A 19,274-nucleotide genomic window follows, 5' to 3' on the forward strand; every position below is an offset into this window, starting at 1 on the left:
ACAGGGAGCTGGCGAATGGAGATGGGACACAGATGAAACATGGACCCATCGCTGCCAGAGCGAGTCAGCCGTGCTGGGGCTGGATTCCAAGGGGAGAAGCCTACAAAGAAGTCAGCAGCAGCTCCCTCACTGGAGGAGGAGCAGCGTGCCAGCCACATGAGAGCGGCTACAGTGAGGGATGGAGGAGCTGGCTATGCTGCTTCATGCCAGCTAGAGACTCCTCCCTCCAGGCAATACCCAGTTAGGGAGATGCGGAGGCGTGCTGGCTCCTTTGCACTACCTGAGCAATGCAAAGGGGCAGTGTCACAGCTCAGAAGCCGGCCCTGGGCTTTGAACCGGTGAGAATGAAGGGTCCTGCCAATATACAGAGGCTGCTTTAAAACACATCTTAGCAAAGAGAAATTTAGACAGTCCTCAGTCTGTTTAAGATGGGACACAAATGATCCTTTTAACACACGAGGCCCCCTCGCCTTCCCCTCCTCTCTACCCACTTCCTTCCCTTCCCATCTCTATTCCCCGCCTCTGAATTTGGCCTCTATTCTCACATTATCTTAATTTTTTCTTTAGCTAATTGGATTTTTATAAACTAATTTAGTTTGTCTGAATTGTGTAACACAATTAATTGATTGTATTTATATTTTAACTGTTCATATATATAACAAAATTAAATTTCACATATAGCTACAATTAGATAGCAAATAGTTAATAGATAATAAGAAGTTTATGTAGTTTATTTAAAATATATGTATACAGAAAAAAAATAAAATTTAAATAAAATTTAATTTAAAAAGATATCTGGCACAAATTCAGCCTGACTTCGGTGGTGGTATAAACACTTGTATCAGGACTAAATCTGGCCCTTTAAGTGAATTCATCAGTAACAAAACCAAAGACACAGAATTACCAGGAAAAGAAGATAGGACCCAACAAGGCATAAAATAAAATCTAAGCAACTGGGCACAACTAAAACTTAACTAATGAAGAAAAATAACCCAGCTCCACCTGAATATTCTCAGCCTGATAGATTCTATACATATGCACTGCTTTTCCTGCAGCCATGCCCCATAGATGTTTCTCAGACTTTAATAAACAATTCTATTTTGGGGGAAAACAGCTAACTGGTCTCTTGTGAATCTTTGTATTTACCATATGAACAGGGAGGGACTCCAGTTCCCCAGCCTGAAAACGTTGCATGACTCCTGAAGAGCTCTATAAAGCAAGCCCTTCCCTGGCTAAAAGTAAACAACTTGCAATGCAGAATTAGTGCCAGCGGATGACTCACTCCTTCTGACGACATTTCTTTCTTTCTATTGCAGGGATCACTTATGGCCCAGACAGTAAGGCCATGGAGCACAGCAGGGAAAAGCCGCTGCCTTTCTGAAAAGATCACTCCCAGCCGTCATCCCAGCAGCCAGATAGGAAGTTAAAATGAACCCTCACTAAGGCGACCTGTCATGGGGCACGCTGACAGCGCATAACCAGTAGAAATAGGATGATGATAATCATACAAGAAATTAAGCAAAATCCCCGAGAAGTACTGACAATTCTTGCTGGCAGGGTGCCTTGGGTAGGTTGACAGTAAACTACCCTTCTCTGCTGGAGCAGGGAAGACACTGACTGAGTCAATGACTAACTGGCAGCTGGAAAGACCCACCACGGTCAAACCGAACACTGAAAAGAGCAGCGAGAACCATTACAGGAAATCCAAAAGCAGTAACAACAGCCTGCAGCTCCCTAGTACCTCCCTCAGATGTCAAGAGAGTTGGAAAAGATTCACTAGATGGTCTAGTCCATCTTCCTGCAAGGGTGGCATTGTTCCCTCAGCACATCACCCACTTTCGTTCCAGACTATAGATACAAGGATCCCTCCACCCACCCCGCAACAGGTACCATGTCATTATGCTCCTGACGAGTCCAAATGCTGAGCCCTGGCTGTGAACACTTCCCAGCCTGATCAGAGTAAATAGAATTGAGAGCTCCTTTGGTGAGATGTGTCTGCTATTCAGGATTGGAGCGTGATGGTTTCTAGCAGGGATGGGAAAGACAAAGCCAGCTCATAACACTGGATTTGTTTCTGTTCTGTTTCTTTAAAACTAATGGTTTCATTAGAAAGTTATGAGTACTTTTACAGCTCATTGTCATATGAGCACCGGAAGTTACCGCATTATCTGTTACAATACAGAACTTTTTGTTTAGAGAAACATTCAGCAACAATACAGCCCCCAAGTTTTTCTGTTTGACAGGGCAATACAACCCAGGACGTGCCTGCAGGAACTAATTACCTTTTGCCCCTCCCCGCAAGGACTGTCTTGAAACAATCTAGTCTGAATATGGGGGGTTTTCTGAGCATTTTATCTTCTGAAGACATCATCCAGCCCTTTAACACTGGAAGGCCCTTAGAGAAGAGAGCCATTGTTAATCGCTGTTTGGCTTATCTCAATTTTTTAAAATTGTAGGTTCTTAAATTTTCACACTCCTACTTGGACTTCAGTTAGGTAGGGCTAGGCCCCATTTTGAAGGGAGCATGACAAGAAATGCCAGTCCAGCTAGGCTTTTCCCTCAATGCTCCAGGACTACTGGAGAAGAGACCTTCTGATGGCATAAATCTATATCTAGCAGCTACCTCTAATTCATAAATAATGTTCCTACAATTATACACTTGGCATAATTGTTGCTTGTAAACTTCCAGGGTTTTTTTTCCCCCTCAAGTTTGCTATGAAACGTCCTCCAAAGGTAACAGGGGGCTAAGAAATGCTGAGCACTGAGGGCTCTTGGGGGCAGTTTCTCTGGAGCTAGATTCTGCTCTCAGTTACACTGGTATAATCCCAGAGTAACTCCACTGGTTTAACTGTAAAGGAGTACTTGTGGCACCTTAGAGACTAACCAATTTATTTGAGCATAAGCTTTCGTGATGCATCCGATGAAGTGAGCTGTAGCTCACGAAAGCTTATGCTCAAATAAATTGGTTAGTCTCTAAGGTGCCACAAGTCCTCCTTTTCTTTTTGCGAATACAGACTAACACGGCTGCTTCTCTGAAACCTGATTTAACTGTATGTACTGCAGCTTTACACAGGTACAACTGAGAGCAACTGCAAATAAGAAGCCTTTGTCATGTGAAGCGTTTGTTGAAGTGTATACAGCTTATGGGGAATTACTGTGTAGGATCCCACAGAGCTGGCTAGCCAGGCCGGAGGGCAGGTGGTGATCTCCTCACCCTCCACGGGGCCTGACTGTTCAGAGCCAGCGTGTCTTTACTCCAGTAGGACTGGGAAAGTTACACTGTTGGTCTCTGAAATCTTTCTTCTGTTTAATTACTGATTGATTTATTATCAATATAACTGTGTCCAAGCAGAGGGCCGTTTGCATCCGGAACATCAGACAATAAGAGACAGACAACCGTCGGAGGATGATTTTAACTAAAATCACAATCCTACTAGGACAGAGCTGCTAAGAACAGACCATAGGGTCACACTTGATGTTTTGCAGGAAGGCGAAATTCACCATCATGCACCTGGCCAGCTGTGCAACACTGCACAGGAGAGGAAAATTTCCCTGCCCTGAACCCTGTGGCCATGATCTGACAGCCTGCAGCAGGAGCACGTAGCTCACAGGGCAACAGATGCTATTTTTGTTGGTCATAAAAGCAGCCAACTCTTTTTAAATCCAGCTACAGTAACTGGCTGGCAGAGAAATGCTGGCAGAACACCATTAAACTAACATTAGCAGCTTTTAATCAGTTATATATTAATGTCCACATCCCCGAGAGTCAGAAAAACGCTAGAGGCTAACTCAGGCATGGAGATCACTGGATTGCTAACAGAATGGGCTCAGGTCTAAGCAACATGACTGATTTGTGCCTCCCTCATTTTACTGACTTCCACATTAGTGAGGGAGCTGGAGTCTGTTCACACCAAATCATGCTGAGACCTGAATGTTGCAATTCTGTGTGATTAGCCTGATACAGAGAGCAGACACGTCTCCAGAGAAAGGTTGTAGGGAGGAGAGTTAGGGTGGGAAAGCGTTCCCAGCGTAAGCCTTCACTGAATACCGTGCAACTCTAAATGGGATCATTAACTCATTAGTCTGCGAATACAGACTAACACGGCTGTTACTCTGAAACTCATTAACCCAGTGTGACAAAGTTCCTGCTCTACCTTGGTGGGTCTTGCGCTGATTGGCGGATTTGCTCGCCTTGGAGCTTCACGGCAGCCCTCAGCTTGGCCATTTTTCTGAACCCACAGTCCAGGTCGACTCCTCCTGTGTCTGATCAGGAGTTGGGAGGTTTGGGGGGGAACCCGGGCCCGCCCTCTACTCCGGGTTCCAGCCCAGGGCCCTGTGGACTGCAGCTGTCTAGAGTGCCTCCTGGAACAGCTGTGCGACAGCTACAACTCCCTGGGCTACTTCCCCATGGCCTCCTCCCAACACCTTCTTTATCCTCACCACAGGACCTTCCTCCTGGTGTCTTATAATGTTTGTACTCCTCAGTCCTCCAACATTCTGCGTTCTCACTCTCAGCTCCTAGTGCCTCTTGCTCCCAGCTCCTCACACACACACCACAAACTGAAGTGAGCGCCTTTTAAAAATCCAGGTGCCCTGATTAGCCTGCTGTAATTGATTCTAGCAGCTTCTCGATTGGCTGCAGGTGTTCTAATCAGCCTGTCTTAATTGTCTCCAGAAGGTTCCCGATTGTTCTGGAACCTTCTCTGTTACCTTACCCAGGGAAAAGGGACCTACTTAGCCTGGGGCTAATATATCTGCCTTCTATTACTCTCCTATAGCCATCTGGCCTGACCCTGTCACACCAGCCCCTGTAAGGTTCACACTGGGCAACGAGATTCAGTGCTCCAATCCGGCACCATTCCATTGTTTGTACAACAGCTGTGTGGCTGGAAAACACCCAGCAACCCAAAGAGACGGACAGGAGGAGGTCAAAAGTATCCACAAACATTCCCTCTCACCCTCTTCTTCTGACAAGACAGCCTGGGAAGATGGAAAGACAGACAGATACACACAGACAAGGGCTTACTTTTTCTCACCATTAGCCTGGCTGAGTAAATTCCTTTTGAGCAGTAAAATGCTGCCTATTCCCTACGATCCCCTTTTTTTTCACATTGAGTCCAGACAGTGGCTAATTTGCCTACTGAGGACATAGAGTAATACAAATCAGTGAACACTTTTGAGGCTGCCTCACTCGGTGACCGAATGTTCCCTAAGCCCTGTGAGAAAGGGGAACGCTCCCCAGGTGAGTGGCTTGCCTGCAAGAGTACACTGCCAGCCTCAAAGCTCCATACAAAGGTGGGTGCTAGAATACCCATGTTACAGGTAGGAAAGCTTAAGGCCAGAGTGATGGGGACCTACCCAAAGTGTCAGTGGCTGAGCCAAATATGGATCCCAGGTCTCCTGATTCCCAAGACCTGGGTTCTAAGCCTCCTGCCTCCTCCTGCAAAGCCCCACCTGCAACATACAACAACATACAGCATCTTTTCACCACCCCCTACATCCCCAGGCCAAGATGTTTTTGAAGGCGAAGGCTCGTTGTCTGGGTAGCTTTATTTATGAAACACCAGCCCCGGAGGGATATGCAGCAGTTCTTGCACCATAACAAACGAGAGGGAAAACTGCATCCTCGCACCTGGGCTTTTAGTGCTTCCCACCAGTGAGCTCATCAGGGAGACAGCAGAGAAAACCAAAGGAGAAGACTAGTGACTGCCTGGGAGGTGGGTGGGGAATGATATCGAACAGCCCTTAGGGTGCCCTGGTTACATACAGACCCAACACCCTCTCCCAGCATGGGGACAGGCGAGCAAGCATTGATCGCCGTGGGTCACTGGCCCAGCATGAACCCCTTCCCCATCTCCCTGTCCCCCCCACAGAACCCCGGCACTCCTCTGCCCCACACTGGCTGTTCTTCTTGCTCGACATGGGACAAACTTCCCGCCCACTCCTGCCTTTGCTGGCACCTTGCGTCACTGACCTGGTTCTTCCCTAGGGAGGAAGAAACAGCCCTTTATGGGGGGGGGAAGGGGGGGGCTTGAGGGACTAATATCCCTGCCTAGAGCCAGTGTACAGCAAGCTGGTCCTGGGCCAGCTTCCCTCACCCATCTGTGCCACTGCCCCACAGTACTCTTCTACTGAGGCCCCCCACTACTGACCCGCAGCCCCCCATTAATGACCCGCAGCCCCCCATCCTGCCACTGCCCCCCACTATTGACCCATAGCCTTCCCGTTCTGCCAATGCCCCCATTGCTGACCTGCAGCTCCCCACCCCCAGTCCTGCAGCCCCCCTGTCCTGCCACTGCCCCCACACGGACCTGCAGCCATCTCTGTTCTGATGGTGCCCCCCACTACTGACCTGCAGCACCTCCACTATTCCAGCCCTTCTGCCCTCTGGGCTCTGCCAATGCCCCATAGCTCTGAACTGCAGCCCCCTCACCCTCCAACTCTGCCAGGGCCCCTCAGTCTGGCCTGCAGCCCCCCATTCTTCCAGCCCGTGGTTGCTCTGGTCTCAGCCAGCCAGTCAGGAGTGGGCGGTGAGCCCACTCAGAGCTGGGCTGAAATCAAACTCACTGTCCCATATCCCCAAAGGTAAGAGGGGAAAGGCCTCATGTGACCCCACCACGCTCCTCTGGGTTCCAAGCTCTTGCGGAAAGTCCAGCCCTTCTGGTGACTGCCAGGGCTGATCAAGACTAGACAAACCTCTGCTCATTACCATACATGTTTGTGCAACACCCAAAAGTTGAACAGAGCCCAGATAAACAGAGCGTTAGATTTCATGTAGGAAACGTTGCCTGTCTGCTGGGGCAGCCTGCAGTGTTATCCGCTGGTAGCCTTTTGGTTTCATTGGAAACTAGTCGAGAAATACAAATAGAATTAGAGAGTTGAGCTTGGAGCATGCGCCAGCCGCACTTCACACACGAACAGCTGGTACCAGCTGGTATCGACTGAGCACCAGAGAGGAGAGCTCGTCCCCAGGTCTCTCCAGCTGCGACAGATCACAGCATACGACAGGCAGCCTAGTGTCGCCCAGCTCAGGCTGGGACAACAGGATGCTGGATCCTAAAGGCCAGCACCACATGCCGCGTTGCTCTTGCCGGTGGCCAGAAAAAACAGACCTTGCAAGCGAGAGCAACGACGTTTAATCCACATCAGGGATGCTCCTGCCAGCTACCTGCATGGACTGTGCATTTTCAACTGAAGGTTAGGTAGGGCCTCACAAACAGTCACTCATTAAACTTCACCCCCAACCCAAATATTAGCCCCATGGTAATGGGGAAACTGAGGCATGAAAAATTGAAAGTTTCCCCACACTGAGTTGGCCACAGAGAGAGGACTAAAACCCAGGATTGCTGGCTCCCCATGCTCTGCGTTTTCCCCCCTCCGATGGACCTGCCTGAATAGCCCCCAGATGGGCTGGCTCAACATACTGATCGAAAAGTCCAGTGTGGGTGTAACCGGGCCTTAGTGGGTCACAACTGAGGATGCCAAATTCAGGACAAACTGCTGAGAAACAGGGCAAACACAGCTCAAAACTGGTGGTTATTCTTTTATAAGATATACCAAACCAGCCACAAAAATAAACTCCTGTTTCACCACACTGGCTAACAAGAAAACATAAAGGCAGTTGCCTCAGGCATTCCAGTTCTTATATCACCACCAAAAACACTGGATTCAGAGAGGAGTTGTTCTTTACAACCGGTCTCATCAAATAATAGGTCCTTCTGATCCCAAAGGACCAGCCACACACCCAGGTCAATATATAACGAAGATCTTACCCAAAAATCACGCTGATGCTGATCCTTTAGTATCTAAAATCTAAAGGTTTATTTACAAAAAGAAAGAAAGATGAGAGTTAAAATTGGTTAAAGGAATCAATTACCTACAGTAATGGCAAAGTTCTTGGTTCAGGTTTGTAGCAGTGATGGAATAAACTGCTGGCCTAAGTCAAGTCTCTGGAGAACATCCACAGCTTGGATGGGTCTTTCAGTCCTTTGTTCAGAGCTTCAGTTTGTAGCAAAGTTCCTCCAGAGGTAGAAGCCGGATTGAAGACAAAGTGGAGGGGTTTCCAGGGCCTTTTATAGCTTTTGCCATGTGGAGGGCATCCCATTGTTTTTACTGTAGAAAATTACAGCAACAAGATGGAGTTTGGAGTCACATGGGCAAGTCACATGTCCATGCGTGTCACCTAGTCACAGCAAGAAATTTCATTAAGTGTAGATGGGCGTCTCCCATGGTCCACAAATGTTCTTTCGATGGGCCACTCAATTTGAATAGGCCCTCCAAGATGTGCTGGCTAATTACTTTGTGGGCGTTACCCCAGGAATAAACATTTGAAATCCAAGAATGGAGCCAATACTTATAACTTCACATACAAAAATGATACGTGCAGACAGATGGCATCATCATAACCAGCCAGTCGTAACCTTTCCATGGACAACTCACTCAACAACCTTTGTACAATATTTGCTGCAAATATAGAACAGTGGTTGCAACAATGATCTATATGGTCATATTTTAATGAGCTAAGGTCACAGTGGGATGAACCCAGGATCTCCCAGCTCTATTCGAAGGGCAGAGGAACAGGTGGATGTGTTTGTTGTGGTGTTATTGGGTTGCTGGGCCCAACTCACGCTATGTAAGTGCGTGAGCTCCACTGGGCAGGTTAATGCCGCGCTCGTCGTAGCTGGGGTAGGGCGTGTTCATGCCAAATCCTACCCGATCCCTGGGAGTACAGACCAAAAGTGACAGAGGGGCTCATTCCAGTGGGAGAAGTGGAGCAATGACTCTGCGGAGAATTCCTATCCCTCTGGGTCCCCACTGGAAATGTCTGTTTCCCTGCTGAAGCAAACTGGGCATGCCAGGTAAAGTTCGCAGCTTTGGGTTTCAAACCAATGGCGTGGGGAGGTGCCCAGCTGGCACAGCCCAGAGGCCATGGGGATCCATTACTGGAAAGGTGTTTGTGCTGTTCACCCAGCCCTCCTGCACACAGGTGTCCTTAAAGCCTGATATGGCAGCCGACTCCCCTGCCATTGCTCCATTAATCTTTCGCTTAGTAGAGACGGACGGAATGAGATGGTCTCACAGTTCCTAGGAGGGCTTGACGCTGAGGGGAGGCAGAGAAAGGGCAGTGTGCTAAGCACAAGCACATGTCCCATGACAGGCAGAAGAACCACATTACAGCCTGGCACCTCACAGACCCACAGCTAGAAGCTTTGGGGCATGACCTCTGATCTCCTGCTCCACCCAGTCCACATCCAGGATCCTCTCACTGTTTGGGGTGCTGCAGCAGGGGGTACAGGTCTTTGGGGGCCCTGAGGGGAACCAAAGGCCTGACTCACCCCACCCCACCGGCGTCCCGAGTGTTACATCCTTGGGGGTGTTAATAAGGCATCAAACGATACAAGCCAGAAGAAATGTCATTGTGCAACATGTCCATGGGCCCTGCTCCCAGTGCCTGGAGCGACAGTGTTGCCAGGGGCCTGCCCGTGGCAGCTGGCCTGTCGAATAGCAACTGATCAACCCTCAGGGGGCCCCTGGATATTTACAGCGATAAAAGGGACAGCGAGGGGCTAAGGTCGTGCCGACTCTAGTTCTCAGAGCCCTCAGTGTTAGGGCAGCAGCCTCTGGCGTAGTGTTTACTGCACGGCGCATCCTCTCCACAGGAGCCATCGACGACCTCCCAGCACACCCAGACTAACTAGGGCATCAGCTCTGTTGATATGTCAACACATCATGTGCCTCAGTCAGATGATTCTGGAATTTTTTTAAACTCACTGTGTTTGTGAGAAACTCGGAAACGTTTACCTTGGGGCAATGAACACTTCCCACCAGTTTGAGGCTCTGTTGCTACATCGTAAGGTGTGCTGTGTCTTGTCAACATCTGCACCTGCCCTGTGTGCTGAATGCCAGCTCCATCACGTGAAGTGTCAGAGCACCCGACCGAGACCCACTGCGATGGGTGCCAGGTTTTCAGCCATATTCCGCTTCCATCGAGACAACAGGAGAGAGGGTATTTCACTGCAGCTCTCTGAAATCCTTATCGTTATTTACAGCTACACTACAGATCTTCTCCCTCTCAGCTCCCCGACTTTTCTCCAGAAATGCTATTTCTGGTTCTCCTGCAGGCCAGATTGGTTATTTCTGTGAGTAGAAAGACTTTCTACACAATAAAGTTCTGGGCAGTGTCAGGTTATATTAGCAGCTTGGTTCACAGATTGAAACACATCATGTTGTCTTGGCCTTTCCTAACACTTTGCAAACTTGAGCTAATTTAGCTCACAAGGACCTTGCAGTGTGGGAAGAGCAGAGGGAGGGGAAAGGGATTGAGGAGGGAAGAGAAGCAGAGGAGATGGGGAAGCAGGAGTTCCCCATGTGAAAATCTGCTGGCCAGCAATATGGAGATAAAGTCCCTTGGGGCCCACAGTCGCCCGCACCGAGCTTGCTGCAGACAGCCAAGCTTTGCCCTCACCCATCCTGGTGATCAGCACCTGCGCTCGTGGGCCCAGGCTGTGGTTTCCAAACCAATTGCTTGGATTCCTACAGCTTTGCCTCCTTGTTCAACCCAAGCACCATCATACTCGTGCCAGACGCCCTGGCTTTCTGCAGCAGCCGATTGAATGGGACCAGTGAGCCGAGAAAACTTGCACAAGGCAAATGGAGCCTTCCTTAGTGCCAAGGCCCTCAGGGCTCCCGCAGACACCACGGAGCAGGGCACAGGGACCCAGCAAGCAAGGAGACCGCAGGCGCTTTGGTGAGACTCATTCCCCGCAGCAGACAGAGTGCAGCGTGGCTGAGCCCTTTGCTGTCTCTCTCTGCGGGAGCCTTCACTCTCTCTGAATCCTGCCTCTCCACAGCCCAGCAATGGGAATGGGCGACTGGTGCACATGGATCCCCAGAACTGGGGCAGCTCTGCCAGGAGCATCACCGGGGGATCCTGTAGGGCGAGTGCAAACAGCTTCCAGGGTTATTTGTCCCTGGCCATCCCAGGGTCCAGTTGTACCCTCCTGTGACCCAAGCTCAGATGTCCTGCACACGACGCCCACTGGCAGTTCATTGACCTCAGGCTGGCTCAGTCACCTGTTAATATTTACAGGGCGAGGCACCGCACAAACACAACACGGGTCCCTGCCCCAAACGGCAGAGGGGAGAAGTTCCTTTTCCCATCCCCAGTCCCAGAGCTGCCCAATGTCCAGACATAAAAACACTCGGTGCACTCTGGTTTCCTCCCCGGGAGGATCCGCCCCGCTCTGACATTGTGTGGGGACAGGAGAGATTTATACATCCTCCACTGAGACCGTGTCTATGGCTCTCGCCGGGCCTGGCGGACCTGACTCCAACTGAGCGAAGAGACGCTGGCTCCGTTTGTAGCTGGAGTCGGTGTATTTAGGGGTGGCCTCTGCTAAGGACAAACTGTGGCCCCAAATGGAGGGAACGGTAGCAGCATGCCTGCCCCAGCAAGCGCCAGGGCCTGCACGGTTTGTTATTCTCGAAGCAGCCGCCTTGCTGAGCCCTTGTGTTTATACATAGACATGCTTGTGAGCTGGGCTCAGCCTCACAAACAACTTCTGCTTCAGAAACAACTGGGGCAAGAGTAAGAAGTAGTAAAAATTTTCCATTGTCAGAGGAAGTGACCAATAAACAAGAGCCAGCAGCCTGGGGCAGCCCTGCCATGCAGGCAGCCTGGGGCAGCCCCAGCGAGTCTCTTGAGCAAGTGATGCCAACAACATGTTAGGAACAAGAGGAACCAGAGCAGACAAACAAGGGGCTGTTTTTAACAAAGTGAATAACAAGGCAACGTGCAGGTGGGGTGGGGAGGCAGTGGGCAGAGCGGGGCCTGGGGCATCAACAGGCTGTGTGGCAAACGGCTGTGTGGAAAAGCCCCACGGCTTCTGGGAAAGAGCCTAGAGCCTCCCACGCTTTGTGGCCTTCAGAATCAGAGCCGCAGGACAGAAGGTCTCTCCCTCCAGGGGTGCAACCAGAGGCCCCAGCCCACTGTGCCAGGCTCTGCACAAACGTGACAGGACAGTCTTTGCTCCAAAGCACTTACTGTCCTGGTACAAGACTGAAAACAACAGGTGGTTACAAACAGCCAAGGAGAACGCAAGGAAACAATGGAACGGCGCTGGCCAGGTCAGCACCAGTCACTGCTCACCAGCTGGCCGGCCACTGTCCTGTGATCTGCAGGCATCAGGGCAGAGGAGTGTTTGAGGGATGACAGTGACTTCGCGGATGGTCCAGGGGAGCCCCTCTCTACTCAAGGGGTGACATGACAGAAAGCAACAAGGCACTTGCTGGGAAGTGTTTTAAACACCCAGAGCCTGTTTCTGGTACAGTGCTGCTTTGCACAGATGTAGCTGCTCTGTGCCAAGAGCCTCCCGGCAGCATGCCTCGGTATCACCCCCACCTTACAGAGGGGAGCGGAGACACACAGGTGACAAGTCACAGGCGGAATAGCTGACTGCACCACATTACTTGCCTTCCCCTGCTCTATTTAGACATGGGGTGGCCTGGGAGCGTGCTCCATGCCTGGAGTCTCACCACGCTCCTGCTGCCGAGCCTGTGTGATTAGAATCTATGTTTGAACTGCGAGTCTGGTAACCTGCTGTGGGATTTGCCTTGTGTCCTGGGCAGGCCTGTGCTCCGTGGTCCGGACAGAGTCCTTAATGCATAGGAGATTTGCTCTGGGAAGCACAAGCAGGAGTTTCCCTGGGATGTTAAGCGGGGTTGGGAATAGAAGTTGTTGCTTCAGACCAAACTGCTCCATGCAAGAACGAGGGGGTTCGTGGTGACACGAGGGAGATCCTCATGCCCTGCGGGGCAATCAGTGACACAGCAGTGCACAGGGGACTGCGCCCACACCCATAGATCCAGCAGGGTCCAAATCCAACAACTCAGAAGGAGCAGGGCAGCCTAATCCGCAGGTAAAGAGCCGGGGGGGCTTTCCTTGCTCCTCTGCTCCCTATCACTAGATCTGGTGAATGCAGAGGCCTCTCTCCTTATACTGCGCAGCACTCGCCTGATGGCAGAGGAAAAGCTGATGTTCTTCAAAGGGGAGGAAGCAGGAGGACTAGCCAAGCAGACTTTTACAGCTCCACAGAGCAGCTTGCACAGATGCTGCAGGGAATCGTCCCTCCCTGTGCTGTGCCCATTCACTGAGAGGATCTCAGAGCAGTTTACAGACCCCCCCCCCGTCACCCCCGCCTTCATTACTTACCCCCCAGATGGTTTCCCTGCTCCTCCCACGCTCAGCCAGCATGCCAGGGTGCTGTCACCTTAAGGGAAGCAGGCTACACACACCCATCAGGGCAGGTGCATGGTGGTTCAGCTCCAAGCAGGCCTGGGGGATCAGACAGGGGAGTGTCCAAGCAGGCCCCATGTGGCACGGAACCCGAGTTCCCTTTTGGGAATGGATGAAGTTAAGATTTTGAATGTCACCTTGACAGGGCCACCACCCTCCTCCAGCTCTAAGGAACATGCCCAGGGCTTTCATGCTCTCCACCTGGGGTCACTGTACTTCCCTAGTGGCCTCCCCAGCTGTGCCCCATGGAAGCACAGACAATGTCAATGCAACAAGTCTGCACTGCGGGCAGCTCCCCAGGGCTACCGGACCCCCAAGCCCCATCTCAGCATGCCCCAGGCCCAGGGTAACACTGTGGGTGGGCTCTTCGACAGCTGCCTCTTCTGGGTCAGTCCGGAGTCCTGGTGAGGAATCTCCAGGAGGCTGACCAGACCTACCAGCCCCTCCTTGGCCGTCTGGCAGACACGGGGTGTCACAGCTGTGGTTTGGATACAGATTCCCTGACTCCAGCTTCCTTCGCGTCTCTGGCTCTCTGCCAGTTGGGGTCAGGGGAGCTGCCTCCATCTGCTGCAGCCCCATGGCCACCGCGAGGCGCAGGCACTCCCTGTCACTGGCTGCAGACTTCCCAAGGGCTCACTCCCCACAGGCTCCTGCTTCCTGTTTGTGAAGGCAGTGGCCAGGCCCGAGTGCAGAGGAGAGCCCAGAAATGCTGACCTGGTACTTCCCAGGTTTAGCAGAATCGAAAACACACGTCCCCATGCACACAGCCTCGGCCAGGGAGAAACCACACTGGAGACACCCGGCCCAGCTCAGGGGAAGGGGAGGCCAGGTTATTTCAGCTCAGAGAGCCCCGTGGCCTGCAGGGCTCTCTCCAGCCCCTCCTCTCTGGTAACCCACCCAGCCCATGGCACAGGAAAAGCCTGTCCTGCCTCAGTGCTAGGGTGCCGAATGCCAGCGTGTATTGTGGCGTCCTGCACCTAAGCCCAAGACGGGTGGGTGCGCTCAGTGCTAGGAGGGCAGGGCAGGCACCCACATTGCAAGAGTCACGGCTTGCAGCTGGCACGGCTTATTTCCTTGAGGCCAAGCAGCGAGTAGCTCTGGAGACTGAACTTGCCTCTCCTCCCTCGACAGGGCATGGCCGAGGCCCGCTGGCAGGGCAGACAGCGATCTCCAGCTGCCCACCCCACTTGGCTGTGCAGGGTCAGAGCTCTTTGCTTCTGGCTCCCAGACTGTCCACATGGCTCTGTGCACCAGCAAATGGGCGGGGCCCTGACAGGTCAGTGCAGGGTACCACGGGACATAGGCGATGTATTAATGGTTTCAATCCAAGCTTAGAGATGGCCCAGGCGTCACCTACACCCACTTCTATACATGCAGGGTCTGAACTAACCGTGGCGATGCTGGCTCTGGAAGAGCAGCACAGTTGTGGGTGTGCAGGAAATGTACGCAGGTATGTTTATCTGCAAACAGACCTGTTAAACGTGTCATGTCCCATGAAGTATGCCGTGTAGTCCCCCACTAACCTAGTTAACTTGGCCTAGAAGCCAAATACAGCTGGAGACAGTGTCACATTCTGATCTCAGTTACACTGGCCTAAGTCTGGAGTAATGCCATGGACTTTTGCGGCATCACGCTGGCTTCACAGCGATGCATGTGAGCTCAGGATCCAGCCCAAAGCGAGTTTAGCCCCCGTCAGAAATAGAAGTGAGCGGGGAGCAGCAGCAGCAGCAGCAGCTTTGGCTGCCGGTGCTGGGTGCTGCAGCCTATTTGTAAAAAAGTCACGTGGCATCAAGACTCCTCTGTTGAGCAGCAGTACACGAAACCGCAAAGCCAAGAGGAAACGTCTGAGTACGTGTCCCTGTGAGTGGGAGCCGCGTGCCGAGGAGTTCTGATCTTGCAGAAGGACAAACAGAAAGGGGCAGAGGGGGCTTGGTGGTGGTTTCTCTTAGTCCCCCAACAGTGAACAGTCCTAGCAAGCGTAGCCAAGGAATGGATGTGCGGATGCTGATGTATATTGCCAGGAATGCCAGGCACAAGTCAGAGCAGCATCATTACCGCTCTGACAGCACCGGGCGCAGAGGCTGCCTGGCCTCAGAGAGCCCCCAGTCCCGGTGTCAGGCAAGACACAGCAGGGGGATCAAACCGACAGGGACAGCATGGGTGGGAAGGACAAGAGAACACAACAAACAGAACTATGCATTGGGCTAGGGCCTGGCTGAGCTAGTCCTGGGAGACACGACAGCAGGGCTTGCTCACAAGCCCTCTGCCGGGCAGCAAGGAGCGTCATCCCCTTTAAGACGTCAGGGAAACGAGGACTAGAGGCCATGTGACCCCCCTGGCGTCAGAGGAGGAAGGAGTTGGTGGCAGAGCCCAGCTCTCCTGACTCCCAGCCCCAGGCCTGAGCCACACACTAGTGCGCCCCACAGCAGGGCCGCCAGGCGGAGGTGCCGTGTTGCTGCTCTCTGGCTGAGGCCCTCAAAGGAGGACTCAAGTCACCAGGGAGCAGTTCCCTGGGCCCGGCTGCACCCCTGAAGTCAGACACAGCACCCCATCAGATGCTACCGAGAGCTCCCTGAGCCTGAGGTGAAACAGCCTGTCAGTGCTACTGGCACCAAGAGCACAGCAGCGGGACCAGTCCCACTCGACAAAGCGTCTCTTTCAACCTTGCTCCCCAATGGGGGGTGCCTGAGAACCCTCATTCAGCTGCATGTGACAATGTCTCCAGCCCTCCCGACTGGCCAGCAGTTTGGGGAAGCCCCTCACTTTAGGCCACATTCATTTGGGATCCCTTCAGTTTTAAGGGTGAAGATTATTCACATCAGAAATAGGGAAGCCTGCAAAGGAGGCTGGGGAGAGCGCGATGCGCACCAGACACAGGAACCGCTCCACATTGTAAGTTCCCTGCATGGAGAACGTGCCCGTGTCCCTTGTTTGGGCCCAGGACACTGCACCCTGCTAGCAGGATCAGCAGCACGAGCATCTCCCACCAGCACAGCGCCCGTGTCAGTGTGGACGGGACCCCGGGAGCTAGTGAGGCACCTGCTCTCCTGGCATCCCCACTGGCCCGTTTGCTCAGGAGAAGGGAAAATTGCAAACAAGCCAGAGCAGTGAAGAGGCCACAGTTTAAGAGTCAATCTAATCCCAGGGTTTGGCTGCCCCTTCCTGAGTTCCTTGTGCTGGCACTTCCTGCAGAGGGCGGGGGAGCTGGACCAGCACAGGAGGTACCTGCCGGTTTCAGAGGGTGGATTCTGCGCCAGGTAAAGCTCTGCACAGGTCAAGCCCCAGCTACAGGAGGGTGGTTAGCAAGGCCCCAGTGCTGTCCCTGGGGGCAGGGAGAAACACAGGCAGAGCTTTTTACAGAACAAAGTCAGGACCCCCATATGCCAGCCAGGAACAGCAGCACCTACGTCAAGGGGGGAGGCGCGATCCCTGGGAGAGGGAAGGAGAAACCGGAGTCACGTGCAGGAGTGTTCACACTTAAGTGAAATAAGTGCTACTCAGAAGCACTGCCACCCCCTGCCAACAAGAACCTAAGAATGGCCACACTGGGCCAGACCAGTGGTCCATCTAGCCCCGTATCCAGTCCTCCTACAGCAGCCAATGCCAGGCACTTCAGAGGGAGCAAACACACTGAGTGATCGGTCCTCTGCTCTCCAGTTCCAGGTTCCGGCAGTCAGAGGTTTAGGGTTGTGTCCCTGACCATGCCGGCTAATAGCCATTGCTGGGCCTATCCTCCATTAACTCATCTAATTCTTTTGGAACCCAGTTATACTTTTTGCCTTCACAACGTCCCCTGGCAACGAGTCCCACAGGGTGACTGTGCGTTGTGTGAAGAAATACTGCCTTGTGTCTCTTCTAAACACGCTGCCTGTACATTTTATATTAATAGAAACTCCGAGTGCAGAAGCAGAACCGTACGCAAGAGGCCAGGCGGCTCCCAGCCCGTGCATAGCAGTGTCCTGGCACTCCCAGCACAGGGTGGGGGGAGCTGACGTTAATGGGCTGTTTGTGACAAGCAGTTGCAATGAATGGGCCACCCTCGGGGACACATTCCCCAAACTTTCCACTAGAGGCTCGAGTTGTGTTTGTTTGCAGGAGTTTGTGTTTCACAAGAGGGCGGGAGAGGCTGTTGCTGATTCTTACTCATCACAACACGCCTTTGCTGCCCTATTTTGCACCATCCATGCAAGTTGCACAAGGGGGTCACTCAGGTGCCCCCTGCCAAGGTCCAGGTCCATGGGACGGGCACATAAGGAGAAGGGGAATCACAGGCAGGTTTTGAGGCCTGTGAAGTAGCGAGATGATGTTTATGGGGCTATTTTCAAACAGCCCCAAGGAGCTTCCAGTGTGACCGAAACAGACCAACATGGTGCACTGGGGGGACAGGGTCTGCGTGAGAGCAGAGAGCTTGGAGGAAGCTGTTCTAGGCCCACGGGCAGCGTGAGAGGGCGAAGAGGACAAAAGCAGCAGTGAAGAGCGTAAAGCCAGTCACTACCAGTTCCGCTGGGGCTCCAGGCTCTCTCAACCGCGAGGTCAGCCACAGAGGCATTGGGGACGTAGGAAACACATGCCTAGAACCGCTGTAAGCACATCCATGGCTGCAGCTGTTGGGACAGTCGATAGCGGGTTCCTGTAGGGGACAGTGGTTTTTGTCAGCTGGACACCTGTCCATGGGGCACTAGCCTGAGCCCATGTCACAATGGTAAATCCCTGAGGCCACCAGCCAGCCCACGCAGCCCAGCACTGGCTGCATTTTGCAAGGACTCATTTGTTCGCTCACTGTCAGGTGCTTGAGAGCTCCTTGTGTCCTGGCTGTGACTAAGCAGCCAGCAGCAGCGCACTCCAGCCCTGCCACGCTGCAGCATCTGTCACTAGCAAACAAAGCCAAGCAGCAGGGGCTTGCGCTGGGGGCCTGGGAGCCCTACACCCAGCCAGGGCTCCACAGGGAGCTGGAGAGGGAATGCATGCTGGAGAGACAACTCCTGCTTTTCTATGGGCAGCTGTAAAATACATTTGTGAGCAACACTGAGACATAAAGGCCTGGTCCAATGCCCACTGCCCAATCCAAGGAAGCAGGGGCAAGAGCAACAGGACAATGCCCCGCAACCCCTCAATGACAAATGTTCCGGTTTGTGGTAACTCTTAGCGCCCAGGGTGCGATGTGCTGCATGGCCTCACGGCAAGACAAACAGACACGCTGGGCAAAGGGAAGAGTTATAACTATTATTACAGTGCTGTACTGGTCACTGCACCCGCACCTGGACTCTGATGGTAAATAGCATCACACACAAAACCCCGCTGAATTTATAAACAAAGGAATCGTAAATACACAGGCAGGCCGAGGCACGAGACATTGGAACCTGCGGAGCTAAGCAATTTGTGAGTAAAAAGTTCAAAGCACCTACCACACACGCGAGGTATTCCGATTCTGAAACCTGTTCGCGTGATGTCAGCCTGTCTCCGCTGCATGCAAACACACAATACGTAGGCGTCCTGGGTTTAGACACAGCCCATCTATGTGTAATGCACTATGTACATGGTGAAAGACATTTTCCAGTCCTCCTCTGCTTAGAAACAGACATAGCATGTCTTCCTAATGCACCATCTGGTTTAGCCAAGCGTACGACAGCTTTACAACAACCCCTGGGAGAATTCCTGGAAGAATCTCCGCTCAAAAAAAGTCTTAGTCGCAGGCTGTAGCTTGACATGGTGCCTAGTTGTGTTGGATTCCCTAAGGCGCCAGGCCAGTGCCCAGCTCACACTATTCTCTCCCCCTGCCAGGGGTCATGGGGGGAGAGCGGGGCTGTGGGAGTACTGACATCACACTGGGACATGTTTCCCCATAAACAGCGGGCTGTTTTTTGCACTCACTAGGAAAAAACATGAAAAAGAGCAAGGGCACAGGTGCCAAGTGTAAACACGGGCGCTGGCCCAGGTGCAGCCCCAGCTCACCCCAGAGCAATACACCTCTTTACAGAGG

Source organism: Chelonia mydas, chromosome 25, assembly GCF_015237465.2.
Source record: "Chelonia mydas isolate rCheMyd1 chromosome 25, rCheMyd1.pri.v2, whole genome shotgun sequence".
NCBI lineage: Eukaryota > Metazoa > Chordata > Testudines > Cheloniidae > Chelonia > Chelonia mydas.